At 41.1% G+C, this 16,704-nt stretch overlaps 1 protein-coding gene across 4 annotated transcripts in view; it reads right to left on the bottom strand.

Moving 5' to 3' along the window:
- OTUD7A (OTU deubiquitinase 7A) overlaps window positions 1–16,704 on the bottom strand; it is a 346,216-nt gene that overhangs the window by 143,139 nt on the left and 186,373 nt on the right. The window lies entirely within an intron of this gene.

Genomic DNA, 16,704 nt, shown 5'->3' with positions numbered 1-16,704 from the left:
AGGGTTTATCAATTTTGTTTATTTTTTCAAAGAACCAACTATCTATTCTGTTAATTTTTTCTATTGTTTCTTTTGTTTCAATTTCATTGATTTCAGCTCTGATTTTAACTATTTCCTGTCTTCTACTACTTTTGGTGTTGGTCTGTTCTTTTGTTTCTAGGGCTTTGAGCTATAGTGTTAGGTCATTTATTTGTTGATTTTTTCTTCTTTTATGGAATGTGCTCCATGAAATAATTTTCCTCTAAGTACTGCTTTCATAGTGTCCCAGGGATTTTGATAAGGTGTTTCTTTGTTCTCATTTACCTCTAAGTATTTTTTTTAATTTCCTTCCTGATATCTTCTGTTATGCATTCATCATATAATAGCATATCATTTAATCTGCAGGTGTTGGAGTATATTCTGTTTTTTATTCTGTCATTTTCTCTAATTTCAATCCATTATGATCTGATAGAATACAGCGTAGTACCTCTTTCTTCTTGTATTGGCTAACATTAGCTTTGTGGCATAAAATATGGTCTATTTTAGAGAAGGATCCATGTGCTGCTGAGAAGAAGGTATATTCACTCTTCATTGGATGGTATATGCTATATATGTCTGTTAAGTCTAAATTATTGATTGTGTTATTAAGATCTATGGTTTCTTTATTTAATTTTTGTTTGGATGATCTGTCCAGTGGTGAAAGCGGTGTGTTAAAATCACCTAGTATCACTGTGTTGTGGTCTGTTTGATTTCTGGAATTGAGAAGGATTTGTTTGATGTACATGGATGAGCCAATGTTCGGGGCATAGATATTTATGATTGTTATGTCTTGCTGATTTATGCTTCCCTTAAGCAGTATGAAATGTCCTTCTTTATCCCTCTAATTTTGACTTAAATCCACATTATCTGAAATGTGGATGGATATTCCAGCTTTTTTGCTGTGTCCATGTGCATGGTATGTTTTTTCCCATCCTTTCATGTTTAGTCTGTGGGTATCTCTTTCCATGAGATGAGTCTCTTGCAGGCAGCATATTGTTGGATCTTTCTTTTTAATCCAATCTGCCAGTCTATGTCTTTTGACTGATGAGTTCAGGCCATTAACATTCAGGGTTATTATTGAGATATAATTTGTATTCCCGGCCATTTGGCTCATTTTTGTTTTTTGACACGACTTTGTTTCTCCTTTATTTGGCTATTCCTTTAGGCTAGTTCCTCCCTTTGCTGATATGCATCATTGTTTTTCATCTCTTCCTCATGGAATATTTTGCTGAGAATATTCTGTAATGCTGGTTTTCTTTCTGCAAATTCTTTTAGCTTTTGTTTATGATGAAAGGATTTTATTTTGTCATAAAATCTGAAGGTAAGTTTTGCTGAGTATAAGATTCTTGGTTGGAATCAGTTTTCTTTCAGAACTTGAAAAGTTCCAGGCCCTTCTAGTTTTTAGGGTCTGGATTGAAAAATCTGCTGATATCTGTATTGGTTTCTACCTAAATGTGATTTGATTCTTTTCTCTCGCAGCCTTTGAAATTCTGTCTTTATTTTGTATGTTAGGTATTTTCATTTTAATGTGCCCTGGTGTGGGTCTGTTGCAATTTTGTATATTTGTAGTCCCATAAGCCTCTTGTACTTGATTTTCCATTTCATTCTTCAGATTTGGGAAATTTTTTGATATTATTTCATTGAGTAGATTGTTCATTCCTTTGCTTTGTTTCTCTAAGTCTTCCTCAATCCCAATCATTCTTAAATTTGGCCTTTTCATGATATCCCATAATTCTTGTAGAGTCTGTTCATGATTTCTTACCATCTTCTCTGTTCAACTTTATTTTCAAGATTAAATATTTTGTCTTCAATGTCTGAGGTTCTGTCTTCCAGGTGTTCTATCCTATTGGTTATGCTTTCTATGGAGTTTTTAACTTGGTTTATTGTTTCCTTCATTTCAAGGATTTCTGTTTTTTTTTTTTTTCAGTATCTCTAACTCTTTATGGAAATGATCTTTTGCTTCCCATATTTGATCTTTTAGCTGTTGATTGGTGCAATCATTTAATGCCTGCATTTGCTCTTTCATCTCATTCTTCAATGCCTGCATTTGCTTTTTTATCTCCTCGTTTGCTTCCCTGATCATTTTAATTATGTACGTTCTGAACTCCCTTTCTGACATTTCTTCTGCAATGCTGTCATTGAGTTTTATTGATAGAGCATCTAGGTTTGTTTGGGACATTTTCTTCCCTTGTTTTCTCATATTGTTCAGATATCAGTGGGACTCTGAGATATTGCAGATTTCCTCTATTGGCTTATAGTGTCCCTGTAGATTTCCAGTATATCACCTCCTAACCTTCGGTAGCCTGAAGTCTTGGAGGAACTTGATAATGCAGTGCTTCTGAAGAAAGCTGCCCCTCGTCCGCTGCTGGGTCCAGGGCTTGTGGTGGGCGGAACCCGGGGCCCAGGGTTATGCCACGTGCATCCGAAGATGGCGACTGGCAGAGAGCAAACGGCATTCTGAATATGCATGGAGAAAGGCAGAACGCATTTACAATTGGTTTTATTATAATCAGTTCAGCTGCCTAGCACGTGGACAGATATACTTCACATGTATGCTCGAGCGAGTGATTGCTTGACCTTTAACAGGATTGGATGGACATATCTGGTTACAATTGCTTATGCATGAGACTGCTTATATATTGAGGGTGTTATTTGAATAAACGGGAAGCTGCTTCATGAACTTCTAAAGAGTACGTGTCTTCTGTCCCGCTGGTCAGGCTGTAAGCGCGAGGAGCGGCAGTTTTCCACAAGCGGTTTTCGGTAAGCAAAAAGACAAAGAAGCCGCGCGGTGAGCAGCTTGAAGCAGCCCTGTTGGCAAGCAGCCACGGATTTCCGCAAGTGGTGGCCTGCCCGGGGAAGAAGCCGTGGTGTTCTGTAAGTTGTGGCCGGGACTGGGATCAGACAGATGAGGATCGAACTGGAAATTGGTGAGCCCTCAGGTATTAAAAAAAAAAAACAAACAGTTTCGCTAGTGTAATTAACGAGAAGGTTTCCCTATTTGAGGAAACGGTTACCTTAAGGTTTTAACTGAAGGTTCCCTAGAGAGGGAATATTAACTGAAGATTCTCCTAAAGAGAGAATATATTGAAAGGCTGTCCCAAGAGACAGCAAAGGACGCCCCATAACAAATATGTGTAAATCAATGTTTGTGTTACCTTTTCTTGTTTGGTTTCTGTTTGTTGTTGTTATAGCGTTGTGTACATTAGTTTGTTTTTGTCTGACTTCCAAAAAACCACGATCTCAAAAATAGTTAAGAGAAGGGGAAAAGATATTAGAAACTGTAAAAAAAGAACAAGGAAATCAAGCTTCTGAAAGAGAAAGTAGATGTTCAGACTCTGAGGAACAGGAGCAATCTGAGACAGAGCCGGAAAAGAAGTTACCTCAGTGGCATTTAACCCCTACCGCACCATGCACTCCAGCGTATAATCCAGATCATCGCCCTTTTTCAAGTTGTAAGGGCACATTTACTTGCTGCACAGGGGAGGCCACCAGACAGTGGGCTGATGTAGAATCTCGATCAGTGTTCCCAATACTCCCAGTATTTGAAGATCAAAACAATCAGAGATATCATCAAATATTAGATATAGACCTCTGTGCCTCCGCCAGAGCAGTATTAACTCCAGAGTTGGGAGTACAGCCAATACCAACTTTGGTTGTCAGCCCATTACCTAAAGGAACAGTGGGACTAGTTCTGGGGAAGAGTTCTTCTGCTTTAAAAGGATTAAATATTGCCCTGGAATTATAGACCCTGATTTTACAGGAGAAATGAAAATCCTTGCTTCTTCACCAAGAGGTGTAGCAATAATAGCTCATGGTGATCGCATAGCACAATTGTTGGTCTTACCCAGTTGCTATGATCAATATCCATCAAAAAATATTATTAGGGGAAATAAAGGATTAGGTTCTACTGGCCAAAATATGGTCATGTTAACATGGGGTTTAAAAGATAGGCCTATGACAAAGTTAGTGATAGAAGGCAAAAGTTTTGAGGGCTTATTAGATACTGGAGCTGACAAACGTATTATCAAAATTACAGAATTGCCCAAAGCCTTGCCACTTCAACAGGCACATGAGACTTTAAGAGGATTGGGTATAGCTTCCAAGACTTACAAAAGCGCAGCCATATTAAAATGGAAGGTGGCTAACCAGGAGTTATGTCCTGATACTGCCCGATGTAATGCAGTTGCGGGCAATCCTCAGTGGAATCTAAACATGCTGACAGGCCAAGGACCATATGAAGGGCAAGGTAATCAGATTAATTTCCACCCTGGTGTGTATCAACAAATTAACCCTCACCTTTTAATCTATCCTTATATGGATGATATTTTGCTAGCTCATAAGGAAAAACCTGTCTTAGAGCAATGTTATAATTCCTTACTAAAGTCACTTGAAAGATGGGGCTTACATATTGCCATTAATAAAGTACAAATTACAAACACCAAAAACTTCCTGGGATCTATCATAAATCATACTATGGTTAAACCCGCAAAAATTACTATTCAGGTGGACGAGCTTAGAACTTTAATGATTTTCAAAAACTTTTGGATGATATTAATTGGATTAGACCTTACCTTCATTTACCCACCTCAAGTTTGGGCCCCCCGTTTGATATTCTTAAAGGTGATTCTGACCCTCATTCTAGCGAGTGCTTACCCCTAAGGCTCGAACAGTTCTCAAGCTTGTTGAAACAGCTATGGAAAAGGCTCATCTTGATCGTGTTGACCTAACTAAGCCTTTATCATTCATTGTCTTGGCCACAAATAAGTTACCCACAGGAGTGTTTTGGCAAAAGGGTCCTATTCTATGGATTCACATGAATTATGCCACTAACAAGGTCTTAGCCTTGTTTACTGAATCTGAATCTGAATCTGTGGCAGAATTAATCCTTAAGGCATTAAAAGTATCCCTTTTCATCTTTGGATCACATCCCTCAACTATCACTACTCCATATACTACTGATCAGATACAATATCTTATTAATAATTCAAATTCATGGGCGGTAGTCTTTACTAGTACTTCTGCTGTGTTTGACAATCATTTGCCATCTAATCCTCTTCTCCAATTTTGGAGTCAACATCCTATAATTTTTCCTAAAGTCACCCAAAAAGAACCTATTACAGGAGCTACCCTTATATTTACTGATGGATCAAAAAATGGTATGGGTGCTATTACTATAGATAATGTTACAGAAACATTGTTGTTTAATACTCTATCTGTACAACAAATGGAACGATTAGTAGCTATAGAAGTATTCAAAACCCACCATGAGCCTTTTAACCTATTCTCTGATAGCAAATACGTTGTTAATGCTGTTCAAAATTTAGAATTAACTGGTATGATTTCCCTCACCTCCACTATTACTAAATATTTGCAAAGTTTACAAAAACTTATTTGGGACAGAAAAAATCATTTTTTTATTGGGCATGTTTGGGCTCATACTGGCCTTCCAGGTCCTTTAATTTACACAATGATTTAACAGACATGGCCACTGGAGACCCACACATCTTTAATATGCTTGAAAATGCAAAAGTTTTTCATTCCAAATTTCATGTAAATGCTTCCACTCTACGCACACGCTATAAAATTACTAAGGCAACAGCTCAGGACATAGTCAAGTCTTGTGCTAAATGTGTTAAATTTATTCCTAACCCCTTGTTAGGAGTAAATCCAAAAGGGCTTCAGCCCAATCATATTTGGCAAATGGATGTAACTGATTATTCAGAATTTGGAAAACTACAATTCATTCATGTGTCTATTGATACCTTTCCAGGATTTATTATGGCCTCTGCTCTTACTGGAGAAAAAAACAAAGATGTAAGAACACACTGTTTACACTCTTTCTCTATCCTAGGAGTTCCCAAACAAATTAAACAGATAATGGTCCTGGATATATGTCCCAGGCCTTTAAACAATTTTATTCTACCTTTGATATTCAACATGTCACAGGAATTCCCTATAATCCTGCTGGACAAAGCATTATTGAGCATGCCCATTTAACGCTTAAAAACATGCTTTATAAATAAAAGGGGGGAATAGGGGCATCATACAGATCCCCAAAAGACAAATTGTCCGTTGTCTTGTTCATTTTAAATTTTTTAAATCTTGATTCTGAGGGCCGATCGGCTGCTGACCATCATTCAGAGCCTAATAAAAAGCATCTACCTCAAGTGCTCTGGAAGGACATTCTATCAGGACTATGGAAAGGCCCAGATCCAGTATTAATCTGGACCCGAGGGTCTGTTTGTGTTTTCCCACAGGACGCACAATCGCCGATTTGGGTGCCGGAGAGATTGGTCAAGGCCTCAACAGAGATCAAAAAACAGGAAGAAGATGAAGAGTGCTGGTGAATTCTCGCCACATTAACGGAGGAGACCCGCGTGAACTATGGGGGATAGTGAAGATGTGGCCCTATCCTGTACCCCTTACCAACTCCTCTATTCTATATCCTCCTAACTTTACAACATTTGGCCACATTTCTGCAGTCCACTGTTCTATGGGGAAAAGAATGGTTTAAGTTTTTGTCCAGGGGAGGTCTCTTGTGTGCTGTATCTGTCCTGTGCATATACAAAATGCATATACATCCACGCAGAAAAACAGCCATTATTCACCAAGCTCTCCTTGCAATTGATGCTGGCCCATCCCCCCAAGTCTGGTTTATTATGCTGGACCAGTAGCCAATGACGGGTAAGATTCATGGGGAGCTCATACCAACCTAAGACAGGAAGTGAGGGCTAGAGCCTCATTGTCCAATGACAGGTAAGGATGTTGCTCTGCTGTGGACAACCTAAGACAGGCACGGTCCCTTTTATAAACAGAAAGGGGGAGTTGAGGCGGGCGGAACCTGGGGCCCAGGGTTATGCCACGTGCATTCGAAGATGGCGACTGGCAGAGAGCAAACGGCATTCTGAATATGCATGGAGAAAGGCAGAACTCGTTTACAATTGGCTGTATGATAATCAGTTCAGCCGCCTAGCACATGGACAGATATACTTTACATGTATGCTTGAGCGAGTGATTGCTTGACCTTTAACAGGATTGGATGGACATATCTGGTTACAATTGCTTATGCATGAGACTGCTTATATATTGAGGGTGCTATTTGAATAAACGGGAAGCTGCTTCATGAACTTCTAAAGAGTACGTGTGTCTTCTGTCCCGCTGGTTGGGCCGTAAGCGCGAGGAGCGCCGGTTTTCTGCAAGCGGTTTTCGGTAAGTGAAAAGACAAAGAAGCCATGCAGCGAGCCGCTTGAAGCAGCCCTGTCGGCAAGCAGCCGTGGATTTCCGCAAGGGCTGGGGACTGGCTGTGCACAGAAAGCCTCTCCCTGGGCAGGTCTGCTCGGAGAAGCTGGCTGTGAACCAGGCCTGCTGCCTCATGGAGCCTGGCTGCTCTGGAAAGCCTCTCGCTGCCCTGCCCTGCTCCAAGAATCTGCCCATTGACCCAGCCTGGTGCCCGGGCCAAGCTTCGCCCAGTGGGCGCAACTCACCCAGCATCTCTGAGTTGGTCTGAGTCTCTCTATACCTCCCCTTCTTGAATCCTGAGTTCTGGAGTGACAGGAGATGCAGTCACCCTCTAGTCTGCCATCTTGAAATCCTCTGAAATTATTCTTAAGCTAATAAACTTGGAAACCTAATAAAACCTGTGAACTTCTATTCCTTCAGAAGATTTATTTTGGGTAACTTTTGTATCATATCTGAAGAACTCATACTTCTTTAAAGATTATTTCTGTATTGAAACTGAATGAATGGGAAATCCGAGAAAGAAACTGCATTTTTAATCAGAAAATTTGTCCACACTCCCTTGAGAAAAGAATCAGAAAAGCAATTCCATTCAAACACTGGGCATGGGCTCAACACCAAATAAGAAGCATTGCAGCCCTGAAGGAAACAGTTTCAGCAAGTTTGAAGCAATTGATTTCCACAAAGAAAACTCTCTTGCTGTTGATCAGGAATGGACTATTTCTTTCTGAACTGCTCATCATTTCTACCAATAAGCTGCCTCTGATTTCAACCTCTCTAATCAATGACCAAGGATGTGACAAGAGCTGCAAAGAAGAGGAAGCCAAGAACCAAGAACCAAGAAAGACTAAGAATGGAGGAGGAGTGGGGAGTGAAGGAGGATGGAAGAAGCAGAGAAAAAGATGAATGAGCACTGTGCCGAGATGCACATATCCAAGTACAATCAAGACCATAAATTTCATGAATGCTACGTGAACTATCTATTGATGTCAAACAAATTACCCCCAAATTTAGAGACTTAAAACAACACATATTTATAATGTCATTTTCTGTAGGGCAAATATCAAGAGTCCAACTTAACTGGGTATTTGTTCAGAGTCTCTTACAAGACTGTAATCAAAATGTTGGGGCAGGGGCTGCACTCCATCTGAAAGTCAAATGAGGAAGGATCCTCTCAAGTGAACTTGGCAGGATTGTTTTTGAAGGTTGTTGAATTAAGAACTTCAGTTCTTTGCCCATGTGGGTGTTTACATGGGAGAAACCATAAATAACTGCTAGCTTTAGCAAAGTGACAATATGAGAAGAGTCAGAGAGAGTGTGACCAAGAGGGAAGTCACAATCTTTCTGATCTTATCTTGGATGTGACAGCCCGTCACTTCTGATGTATTCTGCTCATCAGGAGCAAGGCACTAAGCTTCCATGCAAGGGCAGGGGCTTCATATGTTGGGATGTCAGGGAGCAGGAATGTTTGCAAGGCCTGTCAGAAGTTGCCTGCCAGAGATGCCCTTTCAATATCTACACCAGGGCTCAAATTCATTGTGTAGACCCAAAAATGGCATCTTAAGACCTGTTACATGATCACTCACAATTTAGCAGCCATATTCTTTTAGCTAATTCTCAGAGAAAAATTCTTTCCAAACTAGAAAAAGAGAAAAATGGAGATTAAATTCTTTATATCCTGATGGAACACAAACTAATAAGCTTGCTTGATTCTATTCTGAATCTCTTGAAAAACATAATAAACATCTAATTAGTCACAGCTGATAAAAATGTAAAAGGTTTATAGTCCTGTAAAGTTAGTAGTTAGACTACAGAAATTGACAATTTACTTATTTTTACCTTCCAGTAACAAAGTTAACCTTAAATGTGGTATTGTTTTTCTTGCTCTTAGAATTAGCTTAACTTAGCACTTTATTTCTGTATTTCTTTTCCAACCACCTATAAATTCCTTTTATATAAATGCTTTTAGAGTCAGACAATTTGTCTTCTTGTTGGTCCCCTTATTAATGAATAAATGAAATAAAGCTTTGGTGCATGCTAACAGATGATTTTTATCTGAGAATTGAGTTTTGATTGCTCTAGGAATGCCCATATTGTACAGAGGGAATTCAGCAAAGTGCTGAACAATGATTTCCATAGAAACTGGCTTTAATTTGAAAGTTGATTATTTAAAAGCTTCTTATGCTCATGGATCCTTGAAAAACTTAATGTGCCTTCAGGGATGTTGAGGGCTCAGTGACAGGGTTCTCTGGCTTTATCCTAACTGGTCAGCTCATTCACTCATTTGTGGTGACACAATATTTATGTGGAGAGCAGGCTCCTCTCATCCCTGAAGACTCAAGAACTGGCCCTGAGGATGTGTGTAAGCCTTTTGTGAACTTACATTCATGCTCTCTCATGAGGGACTGTGCGCTTCTCCACAGCTTGGTATCAAGGCACCAAAGCCGAGTCAAGCACTGGTCACTAGGACTTTCCCAACCTGCACTGTAGTATGAATCTTGCTAGGGCTCTGCAGAAGAAAGTCACGAACAAAGGTGTAGCCAATATGGGGGCATGTGTTGATTCCAAGAACAAAAGATCCAGAGTGTGATTATTATGTACTTCAAAGCATCAAAACCTAAATGTCTTCTCTGAACTCTGCAAGACTCTTGGTCCCTAATGACACTTGGATGTCCACACAGAGGACACCACAGTATCCTGGAAGGTTCCATGGTTCCCAGGGAAGCTGTGGGGGTGAGGAGTATCGGGGGTGTATGGGTTGGGCACAAAGGGGAGCAGCAGTAGGGTAATGGTGAAGGGGCATCTTCCAGGGTATGGCCTCAGACCCACTGTCCTTGGCAAGTGATGGAGCTAGGTTTGAACAGAGAGAGTGCAGAACACTGGCCATCAAATGAGCCCTGAGCACAACTTGGTATGCATTCAATCATTTCAAGGTGACATAAGCAAGGGAGACTTTTATACAATCAAATTTCAAATTCTCAAATTCCATATGATATCTTTCCTAAAATTCATTTTGGGGGAAACTGCCCAGAAAATTCTTCTTTACCCATAGTACAGTCTTCAGGAAAGAAGGAAAGGCTTGGGTGGGAAACCTCCAGGCACCTACAAAGGAACTAGCCAAAGATTCCTCACACTGGGTCCTTTCAGAAGCCCGTCTGTTGTGTGTATTATTAAGAGACCCTCCTCTTCTAGGCATGGTGGCCACACCTATAATCCCAGCTACTTGGGAGGCTGAGATAGGAGAATCACAAATTCGAGGACAGCCTGGGCAACTTAATGAGATACTATCACAAAAGTAAATATTAAAAAATGGCTGGGGACATAGTTCAGTGGTAGAGGACTTGCTTAGCATGTGCAAGACCCTGGGTTCAAACCCCAGTATTGCGAGAGAGAGAGAGGGGGGGGGGGGGAAACACTTTATTGTTATGTATTTGTATGTAATAATGCTGTTTTGATTAATTATACACAGATGATTAAGTAGGGTAACAATAATTCAATCCATAAAAAAGTTTTATAATACACATGTAATTCTGTAGATCTATATAATAAAAGAAATGTGATAAAGTTATCAGTGAATTTTAAGTACAAAATTTATGAGTTCTCTGTAACAATGCTGTGGTGTAGAGATGGTCTGAGTGTGTCCCCAAAGGCTCATGTGCAGGAAGGTTGGTCCCCTTTAAAGGTGGGGCCTAGTGGGAGGAAGTTGGGGCATGGGGCATGAGGGTGCCACCCCTGGAAGGGATTGATGATTCTCTCTAGTTCTCGCAAATAAGGCTTTCAGAAAGCAAGCCCACTCCACATGCTTGATCCCTTCTGCACATGGCTGTTTCTCTTTCTGCTTCTCTGCCATGTTGTGATGTAGTTGGTGGGGTGAAGCACCAGCCAGGATACTGGTATCATGTTGTTTGGATCTCCAGCCACAAGAATCATGAGTGAGATAAACTTCTTTACATTATAAAGTTACCAGCCTCAGTTATTTTGTTACAGCAACATAAAATGGACTGAGACAGGGACATGGAACAGAAATTCAAATTCAAGGAGAAAAGCGCTGGAGGCATAACTCATTAGTACAGCGCTTGCCTAGCATGCATAAAGCACTGGGCTCAATCCCTAGCACTACAACAAACAACCCCCTCCTCCCCCCAAAAATTCCCACAAAATCATGGCAAAAACAAAAGAGTATGAACTCTGAAGATGAAAGAAGACCCTGCTCATGAATTTTGAATGAAACAAAGGGAAATATTTATATTCCACTATATATATATTTGAAAAGTAAGAAATGTTTTATTTTAAGGTGCTATTGTTTATAATATACTAAAAATAATATTTGCCTCTATTTAAATTTATGATGTATAATGTTAGATGTCAACACAAATATGCAAGTGGGAACACAGGATTCCTAGAGTAGTTGAGGGAGTGCCTGGGGCCACACAGACCCTCATCCTTTGAGCACTGAGACAGTCTTGGAGCATAGCCAACTACTCCTACAGTCCCTGGGGCTCTCCTGCACCACAGGGAAACAGCTTCTGGTCAGGCTGGAAAGGCTAGGAAAGGGACCAAGATGTCAGGAAGGACAGTACGGGGGTCAATTTGGAAGGGGCCAGATGTTATCCAGCCATGTGACTCTGCTGGGATGGAGAGATGTGGTCAGTCTCATTCCTCAGTAAATCTGCAGTGTCTGACAAATGCTGGCACACAGGAGGCCCTTTGTGGACACTTGGGCTTTTAATTCTGGGCTTCCTGACACAAGAAAACTGTGAAAAACAGACCTAAAATGCTGAATCATAGTTTTCAGGCATGCCCTGAGGGCACACTGCCCTACCTGCTGCAAAATGACCCTAGGAGCAGCACTGAGCTGTATCCTTACAATATTGCTGCTCATCACGACCACTGAGGCACAGTGAGGGCAGGAAGATGAAAGGGAGGCAAAATTCACTCTGAGGTAGGTGCCTCCCTCGCTCTCAAATTTAGGATAATTATTACTAAGATGTCTGTTCTCAGCAGGTAAGATGGCCTAGGAACTTCTCACGTATTCACTTCCTTCATTCCCACTTGAGCCTCCCATCATCATCCATGTTTCAGGGATGAGGAAACTGAGGCACGGAAAGCTGATCCACTTTTCTTTTATACTGGTCTCACAGTCAGGCCCTGGTATGACCAGAAGTTGAGCTTGGGCAATCTGGTAACAGACACCACTTCTGTGTGTCCCCAGTGCTGTGAGGCCAAGCCTTTTAGCCTCTATCCTGGGATGAGGACGCTCAGAGTGGCAGAGGAGTAGCAACCTGACTGCAGCAGGGCCACGTGGACCATGCTCACCCTCCTGCATCTGCAGCTGCCTCTGCTTAAGGAAGGGTGGATTTAAAAGTTTTTCCATTTAAAAATGAAAAAAAAAAAAAAGTCATGACATTCTGTCAGTGCCTGCATCAGCCTTGGTTCACCTTCTGCAGAGGCTTACACCTGCCCAGGATGAATTTAGATCCCTGAGGGTTAGGAAAAGGGTCTTCCATGAGGAATCTCCAGTGCTCCCTGATTATAAGTGCACTGATAGTGAAGAGGGAAGTTGAACATGTGCCCATGCCCTTGGAGTAGGGCTGCAAGAACATATTACCTCAAAGTCATGCCAGGAGGTCGACTCAACAGGGACCACATTCCCTACAGGATGGATGTGAAACTGAAGCTCCCCAAGGCCAATAGACATGCCATGCCATGACCACCCAGTTAAAAGGCAATGAATGAGCACCTGATTCCAGGACCCAGAACCACAATGAGACCACAGTCTGCTGGATTCAGCACAACTCATCCCCATCCTACTGTTCCAGTTGCCACCAGTAAACATGAATGCTGTAATTTGGATCTGGAATGTCCCCCAAAGGTCATGTTGATAGTTTGGTCGCCAGCCTATGGCACTACAGGGAGTTGGTGGAAACTTTAGGAGGCTGGGCCTAGTGGAAGGAAGTTAGGTCACTGGGGGCATGCCCTTGAAGTGGGTATTGGGTTCCTGGCTCCTTCGTGTTTTTCTTTATTTCCTGGCCACCAAGATGTGAGCAGTTTTGCTTCCTATACTCTTCCCCCTATGATGCTCTGCCTGGCAACAGAGCTATCTGACCATGGATTGAAACCTTCAAAACCACTACACAAAATAAACTTTTCCTCCTCTCAAGTTGATTATCTCAGGTATTTTGTCACAGTGATGGAAAGCTGAGTAATATACTGATTCCCAAGGCAGACATCAGGTACCCTGACTCCCTGCACCTTCTTATGGCCTAAGTGTGCCCCACCCCCACTACACTGGCTGCCCCAGGACCCAAATCTCTGTCTTTCCTCGGGAGGTTACAGCATGTGGGTTCCACAGGAACAGACACCATATTCTCATCATCCTGCGGATGAGCTCCTAGGAACAGCTGCAGGATAGGATTACTACAGTGTAGGGAAAGGGAACAGGAAGGAGGGAGAATGACATAGGAGCCTTGCTCAGGGCTCCCAGAAGGTGTCTACCTTCTCCCCCACCCCAAGTGGCCCAAGATCTGAGAGCCTCTGGGGAGAGAGCTTCTCAACAGGGGCCTTTTCCTTGACTTCGAGCTGCTTCAACTTGATTCAACTTTATTCCCCACCACACAGATTGGGAGTGTAGTACTCACTCCAGACCAGGGAACTCTGGTGTCCAAGTGGACAGAAATTCCACAGGATGGACCCTGGGAAACAAAACAGAAAAAGTTCTAACATCTCCATTCACACATTCAAATGAAACCCAGGTGACTTCCTTAGCATTTATGCAGAACCAGAGATGTTATTTTTAACTGCATTTTGTTCATCTTATAAACCACTATGTCCTGCCTGCACCTGGAAAAATAGAGAGCACAGTCCTGTCCCCAAGCTCTGAATCAAGAGGCCAAGAGGATAAAGAACAGAGTCCTGGCATGTGAACAGCTGATAAGGAGAAAGCAGGAGGTCCTGGGAGGCATGCTGCTGTGGCTCTTCTCTGGGTTTCACGGATTACCCTTTGTTCTGGAAACCACAGGCTGGCTGGGTTGCAGCACCCCAGGAATCAGGGAACAGGTGACACCCCTGGGCCATCCCCGCAAGCCTAGCCTGACAGGAAGCAAGTAGAAAGCATGGTGGATGCAGAATGAACATGGCTAATAGTCATAATAGTCATTCTTTGTGACTATCAGCCCTTCTCTCTCTCTCTCTCTCTCTCTCTCTCTCTCTCTCTCTCTCTCCATATATATACATATGTATATGTATGTATATATGTATATGTATATATATAGTACTGGGGATTGAACCTGCTTAACCACTGAGCAACGCCCCAGCCCATTTTATTTTTTGAGACAGGGTCTTTCTAAGTTACTTAGGGCCTTGTTAAGTTGCTGAGGCCGTCTTTGAATTTGCAATCCTTCTGCCTCAGTCTCCCAAGCTGCTGGGATTACAGGTGTGCACCACTGCACCTGGCCCTTGTCTATTTTTAAGGGTAGTGTGGAATAAAATTAGGCAAGCTGATTTTTCAAAGGAAGCATTTTTAAGATACTAACATCTTCTCCAAGGGCAATCTTTTTTTTAAAGACTCACTCTAATCTGTATGTGTGGGGAACTTCTAAACCAACCTGTATTCTCAAGCTGTTTTCTTGGTAAAATTTTCAAAACATTCTCAAGGAAGATTCATTCTGTGCCAACAGAGTGCACATAAAATCATAGGGTTTTGGTCTAAACAGAAATAAATCTAATAATATTCGAACAAGAAATCCAGTTGGTTACTGGTGATTAAAAGGCAAAATCAACAGCAGAACAGGGAGAACAAAGCACAGGAAGGAGTTAGGGTGACTGAATGGATTAGAAATAACCAGAATGGTGAATGTGTACTTCAATGGGACATTGTCTTCTGATGAATGCTTCCTGTCATGATGATTTTGCATTTCTTTGAAATCTCCTAAATTTAGGGACTTATGTGACCACTCATATTATGGGGAACCTCTGCCCTGTCATTCAGGTTTATTAGATTTTTTCCCCAAGGGTCTTATAAAAGATCTTAGCAGTGAAGCAGCATCCAGTTGGCTCTCAGGCCATTCTTCCTGCATCTGATAATAATTAACAGTTAGTAGTTAGTAAGGGCCAGCCACAGCCTCCAACCTGCACCAGTGACACCATGAAATGGTCACTTTAAGTCTCCTGACTTGTATAAGGACACTGAAGAATTATGAGGTGAAGTATCTGCTCAAGGTCATCTGACTAGTATGTGATACAGAAGAGATGCATACTAGACAGTTTAATTTAAGAGTATTGTTCTTGACCATCTCAATATACTATCTTGTATGGCAATCTCACAAGCATGGAAAATGTAAAAAATAAAGGACCGCATGACAGGAAAGAAAGTCTAATGTCCTGATTAATGAATGAGTTAAAATTCACAATATAATCACGAGAGGATGCTAGTGACACTTGATGAAAATTTGTCCCAGAAGACATACTCACATGGTCTCGAAGTTTGCCTCGACTTACTAATTACAAAAAATAAAAAAGGTGACTTTATAAAGTAGAGCTCTAGTAGAACCCATGCTAGCCAAGAGAATAACCCCATCATCACCAGTTAACAAGTCAGATAACTGTGTGCCCACTGGTGTGATGTAAAGAGAAAGAGAGAGGATGTTTACCTAACTCTCAGTATGAGGAAACCATCAGATAAATCAATTTTGTGAGACTTTCTAGTTGAAAAAGTGGCTTAGATTCTTCAAAAATTTCAATATGTTGGGGCTGGAGATGGAGCTCAGTGGTAAAGCACTTGCCTAGCATGTGGGAGACCCAAGGTTCAATCCCTGAGCACCCCCTCAACACACATACACATGTTTACACACAACCTAAACTTGCTCCTCAATAATATATATTGGGTTGGAAGCTGGGGTGTAGAACAGTTGTAAAGTGCTTGCCTGGCATGAGCAAGGCCCTGGGTTCAATTTCCAGCAAAAAGGAAAAAATAAGATAGTCACAAAATTACAAGATAATTTTTTGTAAGATATAATAAAATCCAGTGCATGACACTTAATGCTAGACAGAAAGAATTATGATGAATATTTTTTGGGCATCAATACAGGGACAATGTATTGGACAATGTTACTTTATCAGTTTGAATTTCACAGTGGTAATGATATTTTGGTTTTGCAGAAGATGGCTATAATCTTAGATCCATGTCAAAGAATGCCACAATGCCTATGGTTTACTTTCAGATGTTTCTGACCAAAACATTGAACACACACACACACACACACACACACACACACACACACTCTCAAAAATATAAACTGAAAATTCCCTGTATGTGTAAATAATTGATAATTCTGAGTAAAGAATATACGAGTTTTCATTTTATTTTTTTCAACTTTTTTCTAGATTTAAAAGTTTTTCATAATAAAAAAGGATACAAAAAAGTAAATGAAAACGTTTGTTTCGGGGACATAA

Source organism: Sciurus vulgaris (assembly GCF_902686455.1).
Source record: "Sciurus vulgaris genome assembly, chromosome: 2".
In the NCBI taxonomy this organism is placed as follows: Eukaryota; Metazoa; Chordata; class Mammalia; order Rodentia; family Sciuridae; genus Sciurus; species Sciurus vulgaris.
The sequence above is the reverse complement of the archived record's forward strand: the minus strand, read 5'-3'. Positions and strand labels throughout refer to the sequence as shown.